Below are 14,956 nucleotides of genomic sequence, written 5' to 3'. Positions count from 1 at the left end.
CTAGGCATGGGCAGCGTGAGCAGCTGCCCAGGGCCTCGCAGCCAGGGGGCCTCGCGCTTTCAAGAGTTTGGAGGCCCAGGGGGCCCAGGAGGCCCAAGGGATTTGATCAATATCTGCCTGCCGGTCCGTCTCTCTTGGCCTAATCGCTGCATCTGCATGAGGATAGCAGCGATCAGACAGGTCAATCAAGAGCCCTCACCTGTGAAGTGTGCCCCGCCCCTCTTTGAATAAGAAGCAGTATAACCTGCAGGGCGCAAAAGATAGAATGACGGCGCCTCACACTGAAAACCGCTCCGCTCATCCAGGACGAGGGAAAGGGAGCACAGAGTGAATGAAAGGGGTACGAAATACGGAATCAAGTGAGAGGGGGCGGGGGGAGCAGATAGGTGTGAGATAGCAGCCAGACAAGAGGTGCAGGAAGAGGGGCACAATAGGAATATAACATTGGCTGGACTAGGGCTTTCAGTGTGCTAGGTCCCTCAAGTCTTTACCTGGAGGTAAATTAAAATTGACATTGAAACAGGCCCCTATCGGACCCTATATTTATGTCCTTTACTTTACCTACAAAAACAATAATCCTGTATCAGCACAATAATTGTATAACACAGTGGCCGGGTTGGACATTAGGGCAATCAGGCAGTGTGGGTATACATCCTTTACAACGCAACTTTTACCACGCAGTGCCTTTACGACGCAACTTTTACAATGCAAACCATTACAACGCATTGCGCTGGGGGGCGCTCTAGGATAGGGAATAGGTTTAATTTACTATCCAACACCTTCCCTACTATCCACGGGGACTGGAGTTGGAATAGTAAATTAAACTATTCACTATCCAGCGCCCAAAAGCACTATGCGTTGTAAAGGCATGCGTTGTAAAAACAGCGTTGTAAAGGCATGCGATGTAAAAGCATGTGTTGTAATGTCATACATCCGGCAGTGTGTAATGGTCTAATCTGCCAGATTAGTATTTGACCTGTTTTATGGTCAGATGAACATGTTTTTAATGTTGATTTTCACGATATTAAAACAAACAATGCCTGGAGCAAAATCAAATCTATGCAATCTCCCATACCTTACAAAAAACGTAAACAGCATGTCTTTACAAGTTTAAAACTGCCCTAATTTTGAAACATGGGACACTTTTCTAGCTAACTAATTCACTAATGGGGGCCACTTTTATTTTAGTGCCGGGCCTAGTTCCTGACCCAGTCTCACTGCATGATAGGGTAATCCATGACAGCGATTTTGTCCTATTTATATTTCACATGCTTTACTTAATCTTGCATTCCCCAAGAGTGTTAGCTATGTCCAGGATGTGTGTTTCTGTATTTCATTTCACAGCATTTTACTCTTGTATGGGGCACACATCGTGGTGAGTCGCCTCCAGGTGTTTATAACAGGCTACAGTTGAGTGCTTTGGAGTGGAGGCTGAAGGCAGTTCAACTTTCACACTGTGTCTGTCTATGGGTCAAAAAGGTGTTCAGAATACATGGTCATTCAATACATGGCCAATCTGAAGAGCACACTGAGCAACGGTCCCGTATTCCAGTTGCAGTTGGTATTCTGTGCAAATGTGTGTGAAGGAGGTACTCATGCTCAAAACAGTGACAGGGTGAATGTAAAATAATTTATTATTGTTACTCATTTATCTTAAACAGCCATTGACAAAAAAGCAATACCATTGGCTTCTTTTAGATGTAAGTCAGTTGTTGTCTTATATTTCTGGATTCAAGCACAGAAAGATGAGGGAAAGATGAGAAAAAGAGTAGAGCATTGAGGGGAAGGTGAATTTAAAAGGGTCATCATCAACAATGGTAAGATGCTTCAGGAGGATTGAAGGGGAGAGGTGAATGTAAATGAAGCAGAACAAGGAAAGAAGTAATGAGGCTGGAGGAGAGATGAGAGTTGAAGGGGAGTGTATGGATAAGATGTGTGGTAGAGAGACAGAACCAGCAAGGGAACATAAGCAGACTGGAGAGAGAAGTATTGGTGAGAGATGGATGAAAGAAAGCAGGAACATTGAAAGATGTTAGAGGTTGGGCGGGATGAGACCGGAGGGGAGAGGTGGAAGTTCAAAGGGTCAGAAACAGCAAGATATATTTGAATCCTAGAAAAAAGAAATAAACTTCCAAATCTCTTTCATAAAACATAATTTACTCATTGGCAATGTGCCGGCTTCTGACAACTCTAGGAGTTTGAAGTAGCATTTGTGCTGTATCAGATCATTTGTGGTTGAATCTTGATCATAGAGTTAGAGCAGCCTTAATACTACTAAAAGTTAGTACCACATTTGACACTGTTTCCCCGCCAGTGCTTTAAATCAACTAGTGCAACCTGGAATTTAAGTATACACTTGGTATGGTTTACCTGTATCCGATTTGAGAAATCTGAAACAATCCACTCACCACCTATTTCTATTATGTTTCTAACCTCTGACTTGTGGAATTTATTGGGTCACCACTTTTCAATCTATATAATTCCCAGTTAGTCTTACTCACACAGTACTTTGGTTTATTGCTGATATCTAGTGCTTATTGATACCCAAACATCACTTCCCTCAGTGACAATATGGTCTTTGCCCAAGAATATGTTTGTACGTGCATGCTAACAGTTGATTTCTGAAAGAAGACAAATTCATTAAAACCTTAAAGTGACAAATCAAGGGTTCTCATTTTTAAAGGATCTCATACCATAGGGTGCTCTCTTTGGTGGCTGGTGTAGCTGGGTCAATCGCCCACATTGGTGGAGCCGGCAAAAAAATCTTCGATTCATTTTCCTGCATCTTCTCTTTTTTATTCGGACCAGATTAACCATGTTTCATCCACTTGCTTTTACTACATCCATAAGCATTACAAAATCATCCCTTTTCTCCCCTCTCACTACAATGAAGCTGTTGTGCAGTCAGTTATCTTCTCATTAGATTATTATGCCCTCTCTCTTGGGCTTCCCGCCTTTTCGCATTCAGTACCCTTCAAATCATTCACGACAGTGCTAGGCTGCTCATCTGAGACAGCTGCATTGCAATGCTATTTCTTCACACCTTTCTGCTGTCTGTTGTGTTTTTGATTTGAAACCCTACATCTGCAAGGCACTATCCATTTGTCAATGTGCACTGCATTAAAAGGGTCCTTTCTTTCGAAAGCACTCCGTACTGTTCATTCCAGAATCCTATACTCTGTGCCATCCAAACTCCTGTGTCATCCTAAAATTTAGATGGTCCTGATTGGAGACAGAGCCTTCTCCTTTCTAGTTGTGCTGGCGTGAGACTCTCTCCCTCTTGAGCTATGACGTGACTCCAATTTTTGGGAAAACACTTAAAACTATTCTTTCTCCACATTAGTAAAGTCTGCACCTCTCCTTTGGAGCTCTCTTAGTGCCAGAATTCCCGACTTGCATATTATTTTCATTCATCCCATTCAAGAGAACAATAACTAAGTCAGGGGCGGCTGGTGACATTTGAAAGTGGTGAGGCGTAAACTAATTTGCATATTGCACCGCAGCGAGCGCAGCGAGCGAGCCCGAACCACCTTGCATCCATCCATACATCATTCATGCATCCACCCATCCATCCATCCACCCACCCACCCATCCTGCATCCATACATCATTCATTCATGCATCCACCCATCCATCCATCCATCCACCCACCCATCCTGCATCCATACATCATTCATTCATGCATCCACCCATCCATCCATCCACCCTGCATCCATCATTCATTCATCCACCCATCCATCATCCATCCTGCATCCATTCCTGCATCCATTCATCCATTCACCCATCCATCCATCCATCCATCCTGCATCCATCATTCATTCATCCACCCATCCATCCATCCACCCATTCATCATCCATCCTGCATCCATTCATCCATTCACCCATTCACCCATCCATCCATCCATCCTGCATCCATCATTCATTCATCCACCCATCCATCCATCCACCCATCCATCATCCATCCTGCATCCATTCCTGCATCCATCCATTCATCCATCCATCCTGCATCCATCATTCATCATGCACCCATCCATCCACCCACCCATCCCGCATCCATACATCATTCATTCATGCATCCACCCATCCATCCTGCATCCATCATTCATCCACCCATCCATCCTCCATCCTGCATCCATTCCTGCATCCATTCCTGCATCCATTCATCCATTCACCCATCCATCCATCCACCCATCCATCCTGCATCCATCATTCATTCATCCACCCATCCACCATCCATCCTGCATCCATTCCTGCATTCACTCATCCATTCACCCATCCATTCATCCATCCATCCATCCTGCATCCATCATTCATTCATGCATCCACCCATCCATCCTGCATCCATCATTGGAACACTCATACCGTGTAGATTTTTCTGCGTGCTGAGCCAGAGCCAATGATAGTGAACCAGACACAAAATATAATTGTTGATCCGTGTTTTTTAAAAATTAGTTTGTATACCCATCTTGATTGAATGTAAAGCGCTCTGATATCTGCAAGATCTTGTTTACGACTTTTAGTATGCACCTGCACCTCTGCTCTGCGTGGTGCAGCATTAGCCTATTCAACCACCTTGGCCTCGAGCTTGCTTTGTCGCTCCACCTGCTTACCCCTCACTCAGATGTACGATCTCGTTCAGTGTGGAATCGTCTGGCGACAGATGCCTCTCCTCGCGGCCTGCATGACTCGTGGATACTGGGTTCGCGGGGGGGGGGGGGAGGCGGTGTGGGGATAAATTTAATGAATACAACAAAAAAATAAACTTACCAGGCATCTCCATTCTCCTCCAGTCCCGCGTCGCATTAACTTCTGCCCGCTCTTTTCTTTTGCAATGCTAACTGCCAAATCAGGAGACTGGATGTGCAGGGTGTCGGCTAACCCTTGTTTACTTACTCTATACCCTGCCACTTGATAGGGCACGGGGCGACTTTGCAAAAAACCCGTCACCGCCCGAGCAGGATCCTATCCCCAGTCGCTTGCACCACATTAGGCATGCGCAGCATGCCTAATGGCTTGTGAATGTGAGTGAGGGGCGTCGCTCCTCACTCACATGCGCAGACGGACCATCTTCTGGACTCCTCGCCTGCGTGTGCTGTGCCTTGACACAATGGCAATTTCACCCGTGACTCACAGGCCCGTCGGAAATGTAAACAGACAAATTCGTCTGCTTGCATTCCTGTTGCCCAAACTGCAGTGAGCCGTTTCTTTTGTAGGGCGCTGCCCCATTGCCCCTATGGACCAGCCGCCACTGAACTAAGTTAAATTCATTTAATGTATTTCCAATTATGTACGTATTTTATTAGGATTTTTAAAGCTATTTCTAACCATTTTACTTATATCAAAACTAGGTAAGTTGCTTCTTGCAAAGCGGCTTCAAACAATGCCATATAATTAATGTCCAATTGATATTACCTCCTATGAGGTCACTTCCTGTCAGGTTAAATCTTATGCAAATTATAGGGGCCTCGCATGTTCCTATTCTGCCCGGGGCCCCACAAATCCTAGGACCCGGCCCTGTGTGTTCCGTCCTCTTCCTCTCCCATTCCCTCGTTTTTCAGTCTCACAATATTGTTGTCATGCTGTGTGCGCCCTGGGGCTTTCTTCCCGCCCTTTCCAGCTTAATCCACTTCATAGCAACCTCCATTTTCCCACAGCACTCCCTCAAACGGTCAATTGTGAGCTTTCAGCTCGAGTAAACAGAAAATATATTGTGCTTTGAATGCCTGGCCTCCATCAGTAGTGCAGAAAGACTTGAATTCCGGTTGGTTTTCTGCCCTCCTGCAGAAGAGTAGTTCATAAGTTTGTCTTTAGGGGATGGAGCCTCAATTACCACACGGTCAGGAAAATTATTACTAACCTTATTTTTCTCAAATCTATTCTCACATTTTGTGTTTATGGAAACAATCTTACTTTGACAAGCTGCATTAGGTATGTTTCAACAGCTTATCTGTACTAAACGGTGAGGCGGTGCATTTCCCTCCCAGAGACCAACGAGCATTTCCTGTTGCAGAAACAGGAAACTGTGACCAGTATCAGAAGCCCTATTCTGATAAACAATCTGCTTTCTGGCTGCTGAGAAGTGGTTTGATCCTGTTATTACAGATATTGGATGGTGGAAAGAAGTTTAATATGGGGGGGGGGGGTTCCTCATTTATTATAGTATGACAGATCGGCCATATTTGTTTGCGTCGCCTTTGTGCTTCCCCCTCCTGGGCCCACATGAGATCTGGCACCTGCCAGATGTTCCTGAGAGTCCCAGCTGGCTCACTTTAAGAATCTCTCTCAAACAGAAGAGATACATTTCTGTGTAAAATACATTCCTCGTTGAAAAGTTCTGCCAATCAGTAGATAGCAGGGGGTTTCTCTTTGTGTAACATGCTACTTGGCACCGAGAGGGTGAACAGTCGACATGAAGGCGCAAACTTAAAGTGCGCCAACATATCAACCAGAGAGTCTGCCGCCATCTTGTGGCCGCTCATTGCCATTGAGCGCCTCTCTTCATCTTAACCCGATGTATTAGCCGTCCGAGTGTGCAGTATGTAATATGTGCAGGCTTAAAGGAGGCAGCACATACTCACCTGTGCACTAAGATGTGAGGTGTGTGCTGCTATAGGCATTCAGTAGGCCAGTCTTAGTAGATATGGGCCTGCACTCTACCTCCCCCTCCAAACTCCCCCCCCCTCCCCCACAACCCGCGCAAAACAGCACAGTAAATATGGGTGCTCGTGTATTAAAAAGGTTTTATTCTGAGCATGTGTATAAAATTAAATGAAATTTAAAACGCAGGATGTCGCTTGCCACTCTCAATATTTTGTCTCTGCTTGGCAACTTAATCATAAAATGAAATCAAAACAATAATCGAAGCCCCGTATTACCCTTTTTGACTGATCGTTTAGAAACACACATTTGTCCACACTTTAGTGCAGTAACTGTATCAGATAATTTTCAACCGCCTATATAGTTCACCCCAAGTGAATATAAAAAAACGTTTGTTTTAGGAACGTTTGCAGGCATGCCCAAAGCGTAAGTGGGGCCCACTTCTATAAGCCCTGTTTAATATTAACAATCTTCAGAAAGCAATATTGCTCTGGGTGATGATATTTTTTATTTCAGACCAATTTAGGGGCCAACGCTGGTTACGCTGTCTTCGTTGTCATGGCGCTGCAGCAATTATACACGTGCTGGTTGTATTGAGAACATTGCAATAAACCACAAATGGGCTTGTGCGAGATTGCTGTATTTAAAGCAGAGCGGGCAACGCCTGCAGCTAAGAAGGGGCATAATTTAAAACGAGTAATCCCGGGGGGTGAACTCTGCTGTCATGCGGGAAATGACCCCAGAAAGAGCATGTCACAAGGCCAAGCTGAAGCCCCGCAGACAGAGGACGCCACGCGCGCCAATTTACTGGAACGCCGAATAATGATGCGACGAAACGCGTGTGCGTCACAGGCCCGTTGTCTTCCTCCGATGCATGTGACGCAGATGGGGTTTGTGTCTCCGGGGGGGCAAAGCCGCTCAGGTGGCTAATGGAACAAGGAGATCAAATAAAAAAAAAAAACGTAAGAGAAAAGCGAGCTTAATTGGTACTTTGCTCCCTCCCAAATTCCAAGCAATCAGTTTATCCACTTAATTGTTGCCCCCTTACATTCTGAGACACCCATTTCCATGCGTTTGTGTGGTTGTGCGTTTCAGTCTCTTTTTTAGGTCTCGCCTAGTAGACAGCGATTCTGTTGTGTGATGTATTGTTAGCTTACAGTGGGCTTAGAGCCCGCCCATTGCTTACCATTTGTTGCCCATTTGTTTGCTTCTTGTTCATTTACATGTGTGGGCGTTCATTTCTCTTCTTTTGTTTGTCCCTTTCCTGGAGCATGGATGCATTGCCGTGTCCTCACACTGCTCGCTTTTTCAGACACTGCTTGTAGTTTGAGCACTCCACCAGAGTTCATGTGTTTTTCAGCTATCTCATTAATGTTTTCTCTCCCCCCTCCTCACTGCTCTCTCTTGCCTGTGTGATTCTTCCCAACCGTCCCCTATGATGTGCTCATTCTCGTGTGCTCTCTGCCTGCACTACTTTCTTACCCATGTTCTTCTCCCCATCCTAGCTCAATGTTGCTCTCTCTCTCTCTGCCCATTTGCTTTTCTAAACTCTCCACGTTGCTCTCCTAGTCACCCATTTGGTCCCCCTGAACCCTTCATGTTGGTTCCCTTCACCCTCATTGCCCATGCTGCTTCCGGCATCTTGTGTTGCTTCAGCTCCCACCTACCCCCATGATGTTTCCCATCACCCACTCTGCCCCTGTATTGCTTCCACGCCCCTTGCACCTGTTGCTTCCCTCAACCACTTGCCAAAATAAAAAGCGTTTGTGCCTTTGTTTTCTTTATATTTGCCAATCCAAGTTGGGTTGGCAAATTTAAAGAAGGAAAAAAAGTCTGCGTCAGTTGATAGACATGTGCATGCATTGAGCGTGCCTACAAAATGAAGCCATACGCTTTTTGTACTTTTATTTACCCATGCTGCTAGGGATACCATGTAGCATGGCTAAAAGATATAGAGAAAGCCAATCGGTCCAAAAGTGGGACCTATAAGTTATGTCAATGCTTGTTATTAATAGTACCAAGAGATATGTAACCTTTTTGTTTCGCGAAATGACTTTGCCACTAACAAAAGATTACAAAAATATATATTTTATCAGGCGTAGGTGTGCTTTATTGGAAAATTGCACATTGTTTCAAACCGACACCCTGCATGGTCAGATAGAGAGTAACATGGTAAGTTCCCCTCTATTTCCCGATGCTTGCCTTGGACTGGCTACTAATAGTTTTTGGGCAATTTCAAGTAAAATTTAGCCTTATCTCAACCCATTTAAACCAAACTCACTACCTCTGTTGCACAAGGAGGCATGGACGGGGATGAATTCCAGTACGATTCTTTCCTGAGAAGCATGCATAGTGGTAGAGCCCAGGAAGATGATTGTACAAGAAAGCGTGGACATTGGTAGATGTGAAAGGAATCTTACATAATGTCTGACACAATGAAGCATGGACATTTGTAGATGTGGAAGGAGTCTTGCACAATGAAGACTTGACATTGGTAGATGTGGAAGGAGACTTGCACAATGAAGCATGGGCATTGGTAGATGTGAAAGGAGTCTTACACAATGAAACATGGGCATTGGTAGATGTAGAAGGAGTCTTACACAATGAAGCATGGGCATTGGTCGATTCCAGAAGAACTGTTGCACAATGAACACGCACAGAGGTAGTTTACAGAGAGATTAATGAACATAAATCATGGACAATGGTAGGTTACAGAAGAACTTTTACACAAGAAAGGAAGGACAGTTCTAGATAACAGGACTGTTAAACAGTAAAACATTGATAATGATAGATCCCTGAAGGACTCACTCAAAGAAGCAAGGATAGTGATAGATTCCAGAAGAGCAGTCCGAGAGGAAATCTAAGGCATTAATAGAGTCGAGGACTCTCACAAAAGAAATGAAGAGCGGTGCAGCGTTCCACAAAGACAGCTACACGTTTTTTCTTTGTTCGCCCTAAGTTGGCAGGGTATGCTCAGACGTGAGTCCCTTGCTCACTTTGCCACTGGAGTCAAGCAAGCCCGGCTGAAGACGGCTGTAATGCCAGAAACCGGTCCTAGGAAGCTTGATTCCGGTCCAGGGAAGGCATGGCTTGGCAGTTCGGGCTGGACTTTTCCCATGAGGCACAGGGTCAGACTGATTTGCATATGGCAATGTCTGAACTGGGGTGGTGGAGTGAGCTAAAGAACGGTGATGGATTAAACCCAGATCAGTAGACGGGGGGTGAGTGTTTGTATTGTCAACGCTCCGTCCATCACCACCTTTGGTTTTTCTTTGTTCGCTCTAAGTTGGCAGGGTATGCTCAGACGTGAGTCCCTTGCTCACTTTGCCACTGGAGTCAAGCAAGCCCAGCTGAAGACGGCTGTAATGCCAGAAACCGGTCCTGGGAAGCTTGATTCCGGTCCAGGGAAGACATGGCTTGGCAGTTCGGGCTGGACTGTTCCCATGAGGCACAGGGTCAGACTGATTTGCATATGGCCATGTCTGAACTGGGGTGGTGGAGTGAGCTAAAGAACGGTGATGGATTAAACCCAGATCAGTTGACTGGGGGTGAGTGTTTGTATTGTCAACGCTCCGTCCATCACCACCTTTGGTTTTTCCTAGCTACACGAGTAAGCCTGGACGGTGATATATAGGAAAACTGTTTTACAAGGAAGCATGGGCATAAATAGATTCCAGAACGATGGTTGCAGGTGCAGAAGGAAGCGTGGACAGGGGTCCATTCTAAGAATGTTTATTAAGGGGGCATGGACAACGGTACATTACAGAACAACTGCTAGACAATGAAGCGTAGATAATGGTAGATTATAGAACCAATTGTCAGAGAAGAAAGCATTGAGAATGCTAGAACTGTTGAAGTCAATTGTCCAAAATGCCAGGTGTAACGGAAGTAACTTCACATGCCCCTTGACCTTCACTTTCACTCACACATACATATGCTTACACATACACACACATTCACACCTACATGCACACTATCTCTTACGTAAACACACCGACTGCAAGCACGAACACAAGATACAAACATTTTAAATCTTTTTTTTCTTACTCCAGATGCCAGGGAATGTCATATTTCAGCTGTTTGTACTCCATTTTGTATTTAACTAATAGCGAATAATGACATTTTATTCACTATTTGTATAATAAACAATTGACAAAATACGAGGTGAGTGAAGCCCCTGCCCGACGTCCATAAGGAGGAGCTGCTTCTAATCCTGCCACTGCTGATGCTAGGGGTTGCAAAGGCCCCTGGCAACCCGTAATTGACGTCCTAGGATAGAACGCAGAAGCATCGTTCACAAGAAAGAATGAATATAGGTAGATACAAGGACTGCCATATAAGAAAGCATAGTGAGTGGTAGATCTCAGAAGGACTCTTACACAATCAAGTGTGGATAGTGTTAGATTCCAGACGGACATCTACAGAAGGAATTTTGGACAGTGGTAGATTCCAGAATGGCAGCTACAAGAGGAAGGATAAACAATTTTTGGTTTCCAAAAGGATGTGATTGATGTCATAGATTTACACCTTATTTCAAACACGATTCTATGCTATATGATGATACATAGAGGAATTCAGAGAGCATCTCGATTGGTCAAATCAATAATGATGTTGACGTAGCAAGCAACCATTGTAAAACAAGTATTGACAAAGCCAATTGGTCTGTCATTGACCAACAGACGTTTGGCAATTGTTCTTTTGCTTTGTCATGCTTTTTGCAAAACTTTATTTTTCAAAAGTTGTTGGAACCTCAGCAATGTAAAAAAAAAAGGCATTGGCTGAAGGCAAAAATGTTTTTGGGTCTAAAAAAAAAATCACACATTACTATAGTACTCCTTGACATTGAAGATGATTACTTTGTGTGTTGATGTGCTACCTGTGAAATGAGAGCATACCATAGGTCATAGTGAAGTCAGGCAGTAACCGAAAAGGGCTGATATTTTGCCCCTTGACACATGCTGAAGCAAGTGGCCGAAAATGTGAATGACATAACCACAAACCAATATATGAACTATAGCTGATACCCCCTATAAGTAACTATGTTATACACATAATTTAGGTAAAAACAAAAGGTCTTGGCTAGCAAAGACGTAAAAAAGTCAATCTACCTTGTGTGCCGATGTTCTCCTTGTGAAAGAGCAAAATGCAGTCACTCAAAGTGGAGCTAATCAGTGATTTGAGTAGGCTGACCCACTGCCCCATCCTGAATGCTGTAGTGGGAAAAAGCAAAACGTTAGTGACACAAGAACAGACCAATGGATGAAGAGAGGTGGCTGAAAGCCCCTTAAGTAATTATATTATCTATATAATTTTAGTTATATCAAAAGCTGTTGGCTAATGCCAGACCTAAAAACTCAAGGGGCCAAGAGCAAGGTTGCTTGTTATTAGCCACAAACTTTACTCTCAAAGCATTTATGGAATGTTCCCACAACGAGAGAAACTCATCTGTGATTGTCGAATATCTTTGAAAGATACGTTCCTTTTTCCAGGCAAAGGAGCATTTAAATAGACACCGGTTTGACGCACACCTATCTCATCTGAAACTCTGCTCCATTTTTAATGTATTAAAAGATGTACAAAGTTATCTAGCTTATCTAGCTCCCTTAAATATTACAGAACTGGACATTGTGCAAAATTACGTTGCGCTCCAAGGGAACACTTCTTGTCATATAAGTAAGCCTAAATTTGGAGGAAACCGTGTTTGCTCGATTCCTAAGCCACCAATTCAAGGCAATAATTAAAAGACACTGGCCAATGTTGACATTTGAACCCGACTTCAAAGGAATATTTTCGAATTAACCCATGTTCGCCTATACCAGAGCAAAAAACTTGTCAGATTTCCTAAAAACATCTAATGAACCCAGTCAGAAAAAGAATTTTCGAGGCACCATACCGTGCCTGAATTGCAGCAACTGCCATAATGTGATGAAGGGTAATTTCATTACCCATCCCATGAAAGGAAATAAAATCCACCTTAAAGTTAATGCAACGTGCGATACGTCTAACATAATATACATGTTGAAATGCCCTTGTGGTTCTGTGTATGTAGGCCACACAGAAAGAAAACTAAAAACACTAGACTGACTGAACACAAAAGCAACATTCGAACAAGTTCATCAAAATCAGCAGTGGCAACACATTTCTTGGAGAAGAAACATCACATAAGTCAATTAAGGGCACGTGTCTTGGAGCAGATCGACAGGAAAGAAGGTCCAACAAACAAGAAAAACCTATTGAAGCGTGAAAATTATTGGATTTTTCATTTGCACAGCCTGAAACCTCACGGTTTAAATGATAGGACTGAATTTACTTGCTATTTATAATTAATCACATGCGCATTAATAACAGGGATCTGTATATTTTAATTTAAGATGTGATTTATGTAAGTGGGTAACCTATGGGCAGATATCCTCATCGCCACCATGACCATGGGAACAAAGTGTAGCGAGACTAAGATAAACTACCTATAGAGACACACATTGCGTTGTATTTGATGGTTAATAAAGTTAGCCCTTTGCGTATACAAAAAACGCTTCACGCGTACAACATTAGCGTTATAAGCTCTTATGCGCATGCGCAGGATATCACGTAACGCCTTAAACCCGGAAGTAAATACATCGCGTGAACTGAATCGCATCACGGAACAGCAGAGCCGCTAAACGAAGAACACGGAGGTGAGAACACTAGCGTGCACATAGCACAGGGCATTAAGACCATATAAGCGTTAACGAACTTATTGAAGGCAGAGCGCCATTAAATACGAAGGGAAGGAAGCCTATGGGTCATAACGACAAGGGAGAAAGCGACTCGCGCAGTGTTTTTAGCGAGAGTTAGTACATTCCAGGTTATAGTCACAGTAAGATGTACGAACAGCGTTCCTTTAATAGAAGACCACGCAACACAGAGCAAATTGTTCCCCCTATTTGCGACTGTTAGAACAGCAATTTAGGTTAACTTTATCAACAGAATAACAGCATAGAGAATGTAGACCCACATTCGGTAATTTTTACAACAGATAATATCGGAGGTATAATATGAAGATTGTGAAGTTATAAGATTGAGGATGTTATAATACAGTATGCTCAGAGAATTTATTGTTTGTTATTTGCAGATGGTTTCCCTGATGAAGGTGGTTTAACCACCGAAATGCATTGGATGAAATGTATTCTTTGGATGAAATTTATATTCCAACAAATGAATATTCAGTGTGAATTGAACACAAAAACTCAAGTTTGATGAAATAAAACAGAATGCATGACACTGATTAAGAGTGAAGCATCATTTATAAGGAGGGCTGGATTTTTTCAGCAACATACCCAGTGCCTAGGGGGACAGTTATATATGGCATATGACTGCAACCGACCAATACCTATGCATTCCCATGGAAGCCACCATAACCGAGTAAATGTCCCTATATGCAAGGTGGTTAACTTTAGTGCCTACTGTCCCTATAATTTGTGGGCATGCAGGGGCAATGGTCTGCAACATAAATTAGAGGCAAACACAAGGGTGGAGCTATCAACCCGGCAGAAGGTGCAGTGGCACCAGGGCCTGGAGTCTTAAGGACCCTTTGAACTGCAGTGATGGATGTATTTAATCAAATGACAGAGGAGGCATTTTCCTTGCTTGCCCAGGGTTCTTGACTCTCTTGCTACATCACTGAGCAAATGCTTTTGTGTGATGGAATCATAATGCATGTGGTATCAGAGAAAAGAACATTGGCATTTTTTAAGCTGCAAAAAAAAACCTCTTCCACCAGTGAAAGTTTAAACCAGGCAGCAATGTGTCATGCAGCTGTTAAATACAGACATATGCATGTGTGCACTGCTCTCTAACAGATGTTTACCACAAACAAAGGCGTAGGAGACAGTATATGTCATGGGGGACTGCAACAGCCTTGAGAAGAGCCAAATAAGGGATCTGATTTGGCTGAGAGCCAAAGCACAAGCCGAGCCATCAAAATATGTAAAGAAGGCAACAATTGTCATGAAAAATATAATAGACTTTAAAATGAAGGAAAAGAAATTCAACATTTCTCAGTGTCTCAAGTACATAAGATTATGTCTCTCAATTGAGCGACATTTATTGAAAGTAATATTTTTTTCAACATGAAACATTCAAGAAGATCCCCAAGCTCTGACGAACTTGTCAAGAGTTACCCAAAATGTGTAGGTTTGTCATGTTTTCTATTTTATAACCGATATTGTTAATAAAGGGGGAGCACGTTTTTAAAAAAAATATTAATCATATAAGTGAGGTTTTTCTACTGCACAGATCACATACTGAACTGGGTCTCAACCTGGATGGTTATGGAAAATGATACACCGTGAAGTAAAACAATGGATCGTGAATCACAATTT

The sequence above is a fragment of the Lissotriton helveticus genome, chromosome 6 (assembly GCF_964261635.1).
Source record: "Lissotriton helveticus chromosome 6, aLisHel1.1, whole genome shotgun sequence".
In the NCBI taxonomy this organism is placed as follows: domain Eukaryota; kingdom Metazoa; phylum Chordata; class Amphibia; order Caudata; family Salamandridae; genus Lissotriton; species Lissotriton helveticus.
The sequence above is the reverse complement of the archived record's forward strand: the minus strand, read 5'-3'. Positions refer to the sequence as shown.